Genomic DNA, 15,258 nt, shown 5'->3' on the forward strand with positions numbered 1-15,258 from the left:
TATATGTATTAAAAAATCCTTGTTTATATATATTTAACTTAAGCCAAAATAAGCCAAAAGTCAGATAAGTATTTGGCCAAATATACTTTATTTTCATTAACATGTTTTAAGTAATTTTAAACTAGGAACTTTTCACGGTTTAAAGCAAATTGTTTTAGTGGTATCTTTCATATTTTGTCTTTTTAGATGTCTGATATGACAGTCTTTTAAGTAAACCTCTGTTGTGTTTCTCAGTGATAGAGAACAAGAAACTAGAATTTTTAAAGAATTATTTTGCACACTTTGTGGCTAGGCAGTGTCTGTTAAGTCTCGGGCATTTTTAAGTTCGGAGTATGAGGTCTTGAGAGTGGGCGTTATATCAACCACAAGTTTTGGTGAGGAGTAAGAAAAGAGGTAGAATGGAAAAGCTGTTGAGCGATGTATCATAAGTAGTAGTATTTACTATTTTTAAGTTATTTGAGGATTTAGGTTATTTAAGAATGCCCGTGTCTTCATTTAAGTATTGAAATAGATCAGCTGTTCTTCATGTATGAATTGAATACCATATTTTGGGGAAATGCCCTTTTTCTTTCTCATTGTCTAACATTATATATATATATATGTGTTATATATATATATAATATATATATATAACACATATATATATATATATATAAAACAATTAGATTAAGGAAGTTTTCCAGATAGTGAATGGACCGCAATTTAATTTTTTAAACATTATTTGTTCCATCTGGTATGGAAATTTACAGGGATTGTTGGGATTAAATTAGATAATTTAGATTTGCCTTAGTGATAACAATTTTTAGTTTGAATTTAAAAAAACCCAATATTTGCAACAGGAGAGCAGTAGTAGTAAAAATTCTCTGTAATTTATACTGTATATTTGCATTTAGCTGTTTATATTAATGAAAGTGTCATCTAGATACGCCTTATTTTTATGCTGATGATAGGCTACTTTTAAAAATGGAATTAGTCCACAGCCATGCTACCCTGTACAAGCCTGATCCCCTCTGATCTTGGAAGCTAAGCAGGGTCGGGCCTGGTTAGTACTTGGATGGGAGACCACCTGGGAAGACCAGGTGGTGTGTGTAGGTGTAAAAAAAAAAAAATAGGGAATTGGTAAATTGACAAGGTCCTTGCAATCTGTGAGGTCAACCAAGGATTGCCTCCCCTAGGGGGAAAAAAAAAAAATGGAGTCAGCCAAGATTCTGTCTGCCTTGCTTTATGTCCATCAATTTCATTTTATTCCTAGTTGTGGTCCATTTCACTTTTATATTGGTATAATTAATGTTTTGTTCATTATAGTATCATGGCAATGAGAAAACTGATGAATCAAAGCGGTATATGGAGATATATATATGTGTATTGGACAGCATTCCTTGCTCTTGCCGCTAATGGCCGGAGGGAGGAAATATGTGGAGCTCCAGAGAGGAAGAGGGGATTAAGGGGATTAAGCCAATACGCGGTAGAGCAAGAGGCTCAGAGGGCCTGAAGGCCGCAGATCACTTTAAATTTAATAATATATATTTTCCAGTTACATCCAATAATATTTGAAAGCTATATTTTGTCTCCTTTGTTTTTTAAGTTGTTGAAATGATTATGTTGTCTATTTGTTTATAAAATTAGAGTTTTGATGTCAGCAGTATAACTAGAATAAGTTACAACAGAGTTGTAGAAGTAAAAATAACTGTTACATTATAAACTAATTTGCTGGTTATGTCTGAATGAGTACATTCTTCATTAAGTTGGCTACTCTCTACTTTGAAATAGGAAATTGGAATTTTAAGTAATTCTTTACCAATTTATTAAAAAATAGATGTACGATAATATTACTCAATACAAAAATAAAATCTGAATTATCTGTATATGGATATCTGGTTTTTGATGCTTCCTTAAACTTGGACTTTGTAACATTTCATTTAAATTATTCTTAAATAATAGTAATTTTATAGCTGAGTCAGTATACACAATAGTCTGAATGATTAATAAACTTGTTACTAGGGTACATGAGCAGGTACGGTGATTTAAACTTTTCTTTCCATTAGAGTAGTTTTAAAGGTTATTTTTTTCATGTGTGGGTCAATTAAACGAGGTGACGATGGCTTGATTAGAAGGATCTAAATCTTTTCTAGGGTACTTTATTCTTCACTTCTGCTGTTCCTCATTATTAGCTTTTTTCGAGTAGACTTTATTAATCATACCAAATTTTCAAAATGTTCATTTAATACAGATAATTAAGTTCATTTTTATTTAAGTCCTCAATTAGCATCTTTATAAATGTCATCAGAAATATAGGTTGGGCCCCTGTTTCCTTTATACTAGCCACATAATAGTCTATTCTAAGAACAATGCTAAGTACAGTGATTTAATCTAACACAAAGCTGGCACACTTAAAAGCATGTTCATGAAATGGTGGCTATTGTTTTTCCATTTCTTTTCCATTTGTTTTTAAGAATATAGTGCTCTATGAGTGAGAACAGGGATGTCAAGATTAACACTTTAAGAATTTTAAGAGTTTATGTATTTCACATAGAAATGTAAGGCATACCTTAGCATAGCAATGTAAAAAGAAATAGCATAATATGTTGTAAATTTTATGAAACGTCCCATCATTCCTGGGACTTGATTAATATTGCATAGTAAGCCCAGATTGTTTTATGGTGAGAATACTGAACTTGGTCCAAATTAATATTTTATTGCGCTACTCTCCTATGGCAGTCAAAAGTTTTCTTCCAAAACCTTTTCTCTTTTGATACACTTATTGCCAGGATGTTCTGTAGGTAGCTCAGTATTTTTCATCTTCTTGATTTTGATAGGTTTTGAAATCAATTTACTAAGTTTCGACAGCATTTAAAAACATGAATAGACTAGAATAGAAAATACCAAGTACATCACGTACACAAAGAATAAGTATCGTTATACAAAATTGTCGTGTTTTGTATTTCTTACTGTAGATTAGGAGGGATCAAAAAAGTTTGAAACTAGTGTAGGTGAAGCTAAAATATGTTGACTAACAGCAAAGAAGTTGTAGACATAGTTTCTTTTTTCAAAGAGCGCACATATTAAAGTTGGGATGGACTGAAGAATTTAATGACGAGAAGGAGTTTAGGTAGAGAGAAGACACTTGGAGAGAAAGAGGGAGACTGGGAGAAGGTGTGGAGAGAGGAAGAGTAAGAACAGGAGCATGAATGTGCTGTGTTCCTGGGTTGCTACTTCAGCCTGACCTGTGAATGATTGGGTGTTTTTAATTTAGAAGAACTTAATGGACAGAGGAATTAACTTTACTCTTTTGTGTTGTCTTAGACGGTTCATTTCTCTTTCCTTTGTCATTTTTCCTCTCCTGACTTGGAGCTCTCGGATGTTGACTTCATTGATTGTCAGAGTTGCATAAGCTTGAGCAGGAGGAATAATCCTATGAACTATAGACATTGGTAGTAGTTTTTTGGTTTTATCTTCCAGTTATTTGGATGAACACTAGAGTAGATGTAGGTGAGGAAGGTTTGCTAGTTCCTTAGAATTTCTTATTCCTTGTTACTCGTGAAACTGCCAGTGAGAATGACTTCAAGTTTTTGCTAAAGACCAGGAATTGCTCAGCTGCTTTTCCTGTATCAAGGTTTCTTAATGAATCAAGAAGTTCTTTCCATAACGACTTTTGTTTTTGAATGACCTCACTTATAGTATAGGTCATCCCAGACATACGAATGGCTGCCTTTTGTTGTCACTGCATATAAAACTCCTTTCCAAATCTAGGGGATTTCCTGTTCTTCCCCATTATACTGACCAGAACTCCAGGACTGCTCTTCCTAGCTAGTTGCTGCACACTTCTTTTCTGCATTATCCACCTCTTCTCCCACTTACTAGCTGGGGAGCGGCTCGCCCTCTGTTGTCTGTATCCCCTGCTAGTGCTGCTTTGTCCGTTGCTATAGGAGAACAGCACTTTTACTCTCATGGTAACAGGAGGCAGGAAAACCTGGCTCCCCACTTTACAGCCTTGTTATTTGCCCCTTAATTCTTCCTCATGTGAACAGTTTGCTTCTATTTTGGAATCAGGGCTTCTTCACTCTAGCTTCCCTCCCTCCCCCAGCAAGGTTGAAAAATGTGTTCTGGAAATCCATGGGATATTAATAAGTGCTTTGGGGAGGGCAGTGGGAGGGAAGTTTACATGAATAAATTTGGGAAACTATTTTAAGCAAATAAATTTGGGAAACTATTTTAAGCAAAATTATACATTGAAAATACTGCAGGTATTCCTAGAATTTATAAAGTTTATATGATTCTGGAATCTTTTTTTTTCCCCCCCTTGGAGTATCTGGAAAATGGATGGCTTCTAGTGTTCCATGGAACACCCTTTGGGAAATGCTCTTTCAGTATGAGGTCATGGCGTTCTTTGTATCAGGGTTCTAAGAAATAATTTTGAGGGAAACTTTGGGACACTGTGTGGGTTTGGAGAGAGACTCTAATCTGAGAAAGTTATATTTTACTTAGTGGATGTGAACTTTTAATTGCCTTCTGTTATAGTCATGTGAACTGAAAGATAAACCGAATTACGATGGCATAACAAAAGAGTGATGATGCTGGTGAAAATTACATCTAGGAAAAGCACTTTCAAGTAGAGTAAAATTAGATATAATAATGAACCACTACTGTTGACCTATAAAATCCTTGGAATTACTGAGAAGTCTTATTTATGACATTTTCTTGCTCTAATTAAACTTACTTCTCAAGTGTAGGAATTCATAATAAGTACAGAAATTCTCACTTTATCTTTTGCAGCTTTAGTTACTATAATTGTAACATGTTGCAAAACTGTTGTCTGTCTGAAACAATTTTATTCATTACTTTGTGATATTTAAGAGGAAAAGATCATGGACTTAGGCAATTTTAGACTCCTTTGTGTTAAGTATTATTTTGTCTAAGGTTACAACTTTTAGCTAAGCTGCTGTTCTCAGACTTTTGGACTGGTGTGGGAATTCTACTTGTTATTTATAACATTGTATCTATGAAGCTGTGGTTTCAAGTGCCTACACTTATTTATATGTAGTGCAAAGAGACCAGAAAATACGATCTTTTTTATTAAAGAGAAAAGCATATATAATTGGTGCTGTTTCAGCACTATGTGAACAGTTAGAACTCTGTGATTACTATAAACTTCTATTCTGGGTATTAGAGTGGCAGATAATAATACTTTAAATAATTCAACGTGATTGTTTAAAGACAAATAGCTTAGAGGTGGATAAATTAGTCTTTTTTTCTCTCATGATATACATTTATTTTTCTCTTTAATTCTTCCCCATCACAGCGTTCCTCTCACCCACAGTCTAATTATGCTCAAAAGTACTACTTATGCGGATGAAAACAATCCTTTCAGAATACATGTGAATTAGTTCAGTCATGTGCAATCATTTGTTAACTTTCAGTTTTACTTAAAATTGCTTACACAGCACTGTAGGTTTAATCAATTAAAAAAACACCTTCTATTCAATTTGCTCTATTCATAGTGATAAAGCTTAATTAAATTTACGTAGAGTTTCCATGGTGAAGATCTACAAGTGGAATATCTTAACCCGAAATATTTCTGTTTTAATACACCGGTAAGGAGCAAGGGCTTTAGATCTGGACGGACTCCTTTGATTATTGGCTGGGTGATTGAAGCAAGGTGCTTAACCTCTCTCTTTTATATGTAAAAAACGATCATAATAGTAGTAGCTTATTTTGCCAAAAGGTTGAAAGTTGGTTTAGGATTTTTCCTTTTCTGGCGATTTATAGTTGTATTTATTGGCTTTTTTCCCCATTCTGTTTTTTAAGTTTCTGCGTAGCCTTGATAAATAGCATGATAAAGGAAGAATTAACATGCTATTTTTTAGTAAACTTTAATTGAAATGTATAGCTGTACTATGCAAGGATGTAAACAACTTTATTTCACCATTAACAAATATTCATATCTTACTGATAATATTTTATTAAGTTATGTTGGCATTGGAGATGTCTTTCCCTGTGTGACTTTGCAAACAGTATCTTATTTCTTCTTTCAGGGTAAGATATTTTGCATTGGAACATTTTATTATTAGCTGAACTATTTTTCAGTAAATATTAAGCCAATGCCTATTCTTCCCATAACCAACAGCAGATATTATGAAATGGCTAGTTATGTTATATTTTTAGATTCACACAGAATTTGCAACTCGGTGGCAGTGTTCTAGACCTCCACTCAAACTTAAAATAATGAAAAATTATTGGTGTGTTGCTCACTTAGGACTTGATGGACTAAAGATTAAGCAGCATCCATAAGTGCATATTGTGTGCTCTGACAGTGAGAACGAAGAAAATCAACCTTGATGTTTCCTAAACTGTATTGCAAGAGATATAAATGAACTGGAAAATAGTGTTCATTGTATCCCTCTTTGGAAATTACAAAGCACATTATTGTAGTAAAAGTTTTTGAAAGTTCTGCAGTACAGAAACCTCTTTAACTTTGTTTTACCTAGAATTTGCCCAAGTCATTTGACTTCGAAAGTCTTTTTATGAGGAATAGCCGACAGAGTTTGGGATATGCTGGTGTGCATTAAGAATCCATAGGCTGTGTCAGAGCCTTTAAACTAGATATGTGACAGAAAGTGGTTACTAAATTCTTCTATCAAGTTGTTTGTTGAATATTGTCCCAATTTACATCAAACTCCTAAGGCAGAGGTTCGAGTGACTTGACTTTATCCTTTTCACGTTTAACATTGTAGCCCTTGCATTTGCCTCACTAGGAGCCGGTCTGGCAGTGTTTATCAGGTTAGTGTGGAGTTTGCATGGAGTGTCTATGTGTTTACAGACAAAGGATAATAAGACTTGATACACGCCTTCAAGTTTATATTTATATGTGTAGTCCCCTGGTTTGCAAAGATCCTTTGGTTAATCTAGTGATTTTTTTTTTTCTTCCCAATAGTGCTTGATCATTTTCTAATCCAGTTACCTCTCTTACAGAATTTGAAAGTGAGACTGTTGTGGCTGTGAAATAGAACACAGCTAATTAAATTTTTTGAAGATTTTGTAAAAGCAGTGTAGTTATCCTGCTGCAGCAAGCATCACATCCTTAAATATCTGGTTTATTGGGAGTAGCTGATGCCCCAAGTTAACTCAGATGTTATTGAAAGCTGTTAGGCATTTACTTAAAAGTGTTCTGTCTTAAGAGTTAAAAAATAACTTGTTTGAAAAGATTAAGAAAAGCCCACAGTGGCTAAAGCCCCATTTTGAGATTGTATTTCTAGCTAACTATGGCCTTGGACTTGACCAAAAATCATAACTAAGAGATGTTTAAAAACAGACTAAAAGCTCAGATATGTGGTGAAGCTGAAATAGTGATATGATTGTCATAAAGCCTTTCTATATTCCATACTTATATTTTCTAGAGTTTATGGTTAAAACCAAATAATATTTGCAAGTGTAGTGTCATTTCTATTTCTACTTTTTTGCTGCATGCCTTTGTAACGTGTCACCCCATTTCTGATTGAAGCATGCTAAGTTGACAGTTTTTTCCAGGAGTTTTGCTGTGTTACATTGCTTAAGGTCGTGATTAAGTGATCATATTTGTTTCTTTTGCCTGTGTTCCTGTGATAATCTTCATTAAGTACAGAAGCTCTGGAGTTATTCTGATTTTATTCAACATCCGTGTGCACCTGGTTCAATCGAATTGTCTATATTAAAGATATCTAAATGGGTTACATTCCTGGATCCTACTGACCTTATTAATTGTGCTTTTTTCCCCTCAATTTAATGCTAAGTAATCTGTACCCTCATTATTACATGTACCCCTAAACTGAAAATACTGTGAATCCTGCATATCCAGGGCCTTTGTTGTTGAAGGACTTTTAAAAAACACAGCAAGATCCTTTGATCATGTCAGTATCCTACTTAATGACATACAAACTCCTTAGCCTAGTGTACAAAGATTTTAATGATGTGGTCCTTGTCTATTACTCTAATCTTTTTCTTTACTTAAAAAAACAATTTTTAGAAAATGTGAAATAATCTCAAACTAAAGAAAAATTGCAAGTACAGTACAATGTTTTCCCCTCTGAACCACTTGAGAATAAATTACCTACTTGATGCCCTGTTATCTCCAAATATGTTTGTGTGTATTTGCTACTTTTTGTTTTTTTGAATAGAATTGATACTGAAGCATTACTGTCATCTAATCCTTAAACCTTATTTTGTTAATGTGTTTCTAGTAAAAGGATTCAGTTCAGAATCACATGTTGCATTTGAAGGTCATGCCTTATAGTGTCATTCATTCTGGACTAGGTCTTCAGATCTTCCTCAGCTTTTATGACTTTGATACTTTTGAGGATCGCAGGCTGATTATTTTGCAGTATTTGTAGTAACCCTCAATTTGGGTTTATTTCCTAATGGTGATACATCTTTGGCAAGAATATTCTAGAAGTGATGCTGTGTTTTTCTCACTGCATCTTATCAAGTGGTGCATGATTTCATATTGCTCCATTACTATCAGTGTTCATTTTATTATTTTTTCCCCAGCCTTACTGAGGTATAGTTGGCAAAATGGGTGTTTATTTTATTAAGATGGTATCTGTTAGGCTTTTCCACTGTAATGTTACTTTTCTTCTCCTCGGTAATTAATATGTACTTTGTGAAGAGGTACTTCGAAATTATTTAAATATCCTGTTCCTTATTAAACTCTCATATCAGTTTGGGCTCATGATTGTCTAGTTTATTCATTAGGTTATAGTCCTTTACCATCATTATTTGTTTTGAAGCTTAAATTGACCCAGTTTTGGCTTTGGAGTCCTTTCAAGTTGGCTTCTGTGTTCTTTGACGTGTCTCTCTCTTTGAGCACTTTCTGGCTTCTGGCCCAAGATGATGGTTTAGGTCCATCTTGTAGCTTCCCTACTCTAGCCCTGGAATCAGCTATTTTTCTAAAGAGTCCTGGTTCCTTTAGTGGAGGATGATACGATCCAAGATCCGAGCTCTAAGTGTGCTCATTGTTGTTTGGTATTGCTCTATATAAGCTTTATTAGTGGATAGATCTGTCTCTCCTATTTATCTATCCACTTACATACATATGCACGTATATATTTATCTCTATATAGTCTCTGTATTTTTCTCTCCACATAGTTCTATATGTATGTGTTGAAGACCACAAGTTTGCATTGATACCTCTGATTCCAGTCCAGCACTGCAGAAAGCACTCTGTATTTTATCTTTTCCATTTTGTAATTCCCTTCTCCAACAGCGAGAAGCCTGGGTCCCATTATCCCTAATATATTTACTTCTGTGATTAATCCCTCAGTATGTAACCAATCCGCCACGAATGCTGCCACCCCCTTCCTCATGCAGATGATCTACTCACCCCAATCCGTCATTGGCACCTCATGCCTAGCTGCCATCGCCCCTCTTGAGCTTCGATTTCCTGGGCCAGGTTGCCATTCTCTCTCCTTTCACAGACATGCTCCTCACCTTGCTCTGACTTTGACTCCCCACACCAGGCTTTTCTCTTCATGCCAGGTCGTCCTTCCACCCTTGGATGCCCTCATGTTCCTCAGGCTCTGACACTTGGTGCCATGTAGCCCTTTTATGGGGGCTTCTTTTGCCTCCAGCCTGTCTTCAGCACCCTGCTCTGGTGGACCATGACTTCTGTCCCCCTGTGCCTGCTTTGATTTACCCCACCCAGTGGCATGTGTGTGTGTGCGTGTACACACACACATAATTTATTTACATTGACTTCCTACTCTTACCTTTAGAAATTAAAAAAAATTTTTTTTTTAATTTACAAAAATATATTAAAATTTACTTTTTGGTGTACGGCCTATGAATTTTGGCAGGGGTAGACCACTGCCACGGTCAGGATACAGAGCGGGTCCATCGTCCCCCCTATTCTCACGCGCTGCCCTTACACTCACCTTTTACTTCAGCTGTAATGTGTTAACTTTTCTACCTATGAAGTCATGTTTTTTGACTATTCCATGGCTTTTCATGTATTGGTTAATTTGGAAACTCTTTTGCAGCCCCTCCCCCACTTGTCTGTCCTCGTATAGTTCATGGCACACAGCAGGCCTCTGGTAATGTAAGATGAGTGAATTAATGCCATTATACTTATTACAGGCCAGGCTAAATGCAATAGAATTGCTCTCGAAGCATTACTGTGAAAAATTGTATTTTTGTATGTCAGGGACTTTTTCCCCTCATTGATTTATCCTCTTTTATTTCAAAAGTGGTTTCTTATAAGTAGAGGTTCATAATCCCCTCTATTATTTGCTTCTGCTTGGCTCTGAGAATGCTGGCAACTCGGCCTTTATCACAAAGACAGACTAGAAGAGTCTTCTCTGAAGACTGACCAGCTCAAGAAAAAAGACCTAAAGATGCACATATCAGGGATTCCCAGTAAAGGGCTCAGGCGTCACACTACACTGCAGTTTATCAGTGGGCCTCACCCGAAGGATCAGAGACTCAGATCATCTTTTCATTTTCTCATACTTAAATATGAATAGAAAACCGAGGATCGCTAGATATCTGAGGAAAGCCTCTAATGTATAAGGTACAGTTCCAAACAAGCCAACATACAAATAGAAAAAAAAAAAAAGCAATTTATGTGATATAGACTCTGTACAGAAAGCATAACTTCAAAAACAAACTATCATTAATACTCTCAGAGATAAGAGAAAAACCATGAAATAAATCAGAATGTCATAAAGGAACAAAAGAGAATAAGAAAAGTTCTTTGAAATTAAAAATGTGATAGCTAAAGTTAAAACTTCAATGTAAGAATTGGAGGGTAAAGCAGAAAAAAGTCTCAGAAAATAGAGCAGAAAAACCACAAAGGGATAGAAAAGAGATAAAGAGAAGAACATCAGAGGACCAATTTAAGGGGTCTGAATAATAATCTGAGAGTTTTATGGTTCGGCTCTTATACTTAAGTCATTGATCCATTTAGAGTTAATGTTTGCATATGGCGTAAAGTAGATAGAGATCTAACTTCATTCTTTTGCATGTGGAAATCCAGATGTCCCAGCATAATTTGTTGAAGAGATTATACTTTCCCCATTGAATGGACTAAGCACCCTTTTCAACAGTCAGTTGGCCGTAGAGGTATGAGTGTATTTCCGGACTCTCAGTTCTGTTCTGTTGATCTTTATGTCCTTATGCTGTTACCACCAGCCTTGATTATTGTAGCTTTGCAGTAAGTTTTGAAATTGGAAAGTGTGAGTCCTCCAACTTTGTTCTTCTTTTTCAAGATCGTTTTGACTATTCCGGGCCCCTTGCAAATCCATGTGAATTGGAGGACCGGCTTTTCCATTTCTGCACAAAAGGCTGTTGGAGTTTTGATAGGGCCCCCTTCTTTATTAACAAAACTCAGATGACTGTATGGTCTAGCTTTCTTTGCAGTTAGGCATGGCCACATGAATAGTTCTGGTCAGTTGAGAACCAAAGTGACGTGCAATATTTATCAGAAGTGTCATTAAAAGGGGGCCTCTCCCCACTTTATTCCTTTCCATGTAATGTCTTTAGAGCTTGGACCATGAGGCATGAGGGCCATGCTCAAAGGACGACATAGCAGTGAGCCGAAAGCATCCTGGATCCGTGACAGCTTTGTCAAACTGCCTTCCAAGCCTTGGATTGTTTACCTTCACAGTTTCTTTTACTTGAAAAAGAAACACACCTTTATTTAATTTACGTTAGGGTTAGTTTGAGTTTTCTGTTAGATGGAGCTGAATTTGATCTTCATTGATACACTTCTCCTACTGTATTAATTTGGCGATCTCCTTTCTGTGTGCAATGTTTGAGGGGAGTGAGGAAGATAAAATATTGCCAGAATTGCTGGAACTGTATTTAATTTTAAAATTTTGTATTTATCTATGTTTTATGAATTTAACTTTAAAATTTTTTTAATATGTAATATTAAAATGTTCTTAATAGCCTCTACACTTTATTAAAAAGCAGAAAAAAATTTTACCACTGTAACATAGGAGCCTTTGTCATTTTTGTACCCTTCCATTAAGTATTTTTTTGTATATGCATTTAGTTTTGTACACAGGAATACTTCTGGTATTTTTATACTCTTTTTACTTAACATAATAATGTGACAGTGCAAATTAACAAAACTTTCTATGCCTCAGTTTCTTCATCTCTAAAAAAGGATAGTGTTATACATACCTCATAGGGTTGTTGTGAGGATTACACATAAAGTGCTAGACCAGTGCCTGGCACATAGTAAACCCTCAGTAAGTATTAACTGTCATTAATATTATATCATCTAAACCCCTTTTTCTGTATTATTGCAGAATTGTCATAATTTCAAAGTCTGTTTAATATTACACTAAATAATTGTATAATTATTTATTGGTCATTAAAGTGTTTTTTTCAATATTTAAGTTACTTCCAATTTGTTTTTGCCATTATAAATTATGCTGTTATGAGTTGATCTATGTTTAAATGTGCTTTTATTACAAGCCATTTTTAAGAGCAGCATTTGCCCCTGTTTTTATAATGAAATAGTGAAGAAAATGTGTACTAGGTCTTTTTTAAAATGACTATCGTGATAGCCTTGTGCATCAATCTGATGCCTATTGGGGATACAGATGTCTTTTGTGATAAATGATATTAGTCACATTGCATAACCAGTTTTGATAGCACATTCATTTAAGTTCTGTGAGCTGGAGGATTCAGCATTGAATTCTCTTTTTGTGGTATTTTTAGAAATTGCAAGCAATTAAGGATTAAAAGGTGACTAAAAATATACCGTGGTCACTGTTTTACAGCACATGTTACTATTTTAAATTACATATGTTACAGTTATTTGACTGACACCTTAAGCTTCCCCGCCAGAGCAGGGGCCGCGCGTTTCACTTATCGCTTCATCTCCCATACCTAACATGCGTGTTTGGTGTATTGTAGTCACTCAAACATCGGTTTGATAAATGAAACAGTAGGTGAATGAACAATGGAATAAATAAGCAATAAAATAAAAATTATTTTAATGCAGTTAAATCTCAACGAGTCAATTGTTATGATGAAGAAAAAACTCTCAAACTCTTACTTGAAAAGCAATTTTGTAGAAATTAGGAAAGATGTGACTAAGAGGGCAATCTGAATATCAGAATGTTTAAGTCTAGTTTTTGGTCTTGTTTGGATGATGGTGAAAACATTCACATAGGATGTTCAGGAGACAAATATGGATCAGAGGTAAAAAAAATGGTCATTAATGATAATGGCAATAATTTTTCAAACAATTATGAAGGGCTTTGTGCTAGGTAATTGCATGAATTGTGAAAGAGACGAAAAGGAGACATTTCTTATTATAATGTTATTAAAATCTGATCCTCTTTATAAGTGATTTTTAACAAATTGAGAATTTTGATTTTAGAATTCAGTGGAAAATAATATTATGACTAAATTATCTTAATAGTTGAATTTTCACTACATCTTGATAATAGAGAATTTAGTGAGCTTTATTGAGGACTCATTTGTTAATAAAAATAAATTCAAAAATATTCATTTTCCTGCTATTCTATCTAAAAATAATTGGAACAAGATCTTTTTTATAATAATTATGATATCTATCTTATTTTTATCTTAGAAAAATATGGAAATACTTATGTCCTAGAGATATATATTTAGTGAAATGTAATTTTCATTTGAAAATTTAAAAAGCATCTTGGACTTTATATTTCTTTTAAACAGTGATATTTAAAAAGTTATAGAGCCTTTCATTATTTTTAAACTGTTTTTTAAAACATGAACATAAAGGAATTTTGTGAACATTTGTATTTTATTTCTTGAATTTATGATTCTGTGGCAGAAACAGGTCAAAAATCTGATGGTTCAAATTCTGACTTCAGTGGTTGGAGTAAAAACAGTTTAAATGATAGTACAATAATAAGGAAGGTCATTGATTACATAATAAAAATGAAGGGTTGATAGTGTATTTTTGGCTATAAGTAGCTGAAATTCAGTGCAAATTGGTTTTACCGGCTAACTTATTGAGAGCAAAGGTAGGGTAAGCTCCTCTGTGTGGTGGCTCAACAGTTATCAAACATCACGATTCTTTCAGTCTCACTGCTGTTGCCGAGTAAGCTTTTCTTAACATTATTTTCCCCCGAGGTTATAGGCTGGCGCTGGAGCAACATGATTCTTGTTCAGGTGGGACTAGAGAGAAGTGGTTTCCTGTAGCTCTCTCAAGAGGAACAAGACTTTACCTTCACATGAGCACCCAGAGCATCTCTCGAGTCGTAATGTCCACAGTCAGGTCTCATGTCTTTTCCTGAACCAGTCATTGCGTTGGTGTGGTTATCGAGGTACATGGGCTGTATGAGGGAAGTGTAGGTAACTTAACACCATTAGGATTCTATTTAGGAAAAAGGAATGGATTCTGGGTAAACTACAGTCTCCACTACAGTTGGCATTGCAGTTTACAGTTCATTCATAGCATTTTCTTTAGAAATTATTAGTGCTACAGTAAAGTTTTATGGTGTTCTTTGTCTTTTCCCTGACCAACTCTAAGTAATAAGTAGTTTCGATTTAAGGATTCTGAGCCAGCATTATTGTGTAGAAGAGAATGCATTATAGATATCTCTAATTAAATTTTAATTTTAAAATTTAAATGGTCATTAAAATGATATTTTTCTCAGCCTTGGCATCTTTTGTTGGCTTATCCCTCTCTAAATGCCTGTAAAATATTTTTTATGGTGTTCATTTGACAACCAGTAAGTTGTCTTGGATTGTCTCTTTTATATATGTCACACTGAGGATCATCTCATTGTATCTGTGTCTCTAGTACAAATTCCAGTGTACCGTTAGTGTTATCTGCAGAGATGTGGTTAGAAGAAGGTCTGTTTAAAGTTAATTCAATAAATATTTAGTGTGCACGATAAATATGTGTATAATGGAGTGTGGGACTTATGTATATAATGGAGTGTGGGAACAATAAAGACAAACAGTGTGTGGTTCCTGCCCTCAAGGAATTAAGCAAAATGTAAGTGTATTAAAAGAGGCACAAGAGAGAGATTACTGTTGATGAGAGTGGGAAGTGGAAGAGGATCAGTGATGGAGGAGACTTCTGAGTTGATCCTAAGAAGCTAGTGTTTTGTGAGTGAGAGGTTGGAGGAGGGCATTTAAAATGTAAGGGAGCAGGGCAACGCAGAGTATGGAGGCAGGAAAGCTCAAAGGTATGTGCTTGGAGCGGAGCGAGGGAGTAGTGGGAAATGCAGTTCGAATGGTAAGTTGAGGCCATTTCTGTTGGTTTACTACATAATTTGAATT

The 15,258-nt window shown here is 35.0% G+C and overlaps 1 protein-coding gene and 1 pseudogene across 11 annotated transcripts in view; both read left to right on the top strand.

Annotated features, from left to right (window-relative positions):
- Positions 1-15,258, top strand: part of CDC42BPA (CDC42 binding protein kinase alpha) — a 223,853-nt gene that overhangs the window by 3,250 nt on the left and 205,345 nt on the right. The window lies entirely within an intron of this gene.
- On the top strand, positions 973-1,091 carry LOC120619349 (uncharacterized; annotated as a pseudogene).

The sequence above is a fragment of the Pteropus medius genome, unplaced genomic scaffold (assembly GCF_902729225.1).
Source record: "Pteropus medius unplaced genomic scaffold, Ma_sr-lr_union100, whole genome shotgun sequence".
Classification (NCBI taxonomy): domain Eukaryota; kingdom Metazoa; phylum Chordata; class Mammalia; order Chiroptera; family Pteropodidae; genus Pteropus; species Pteropus medius.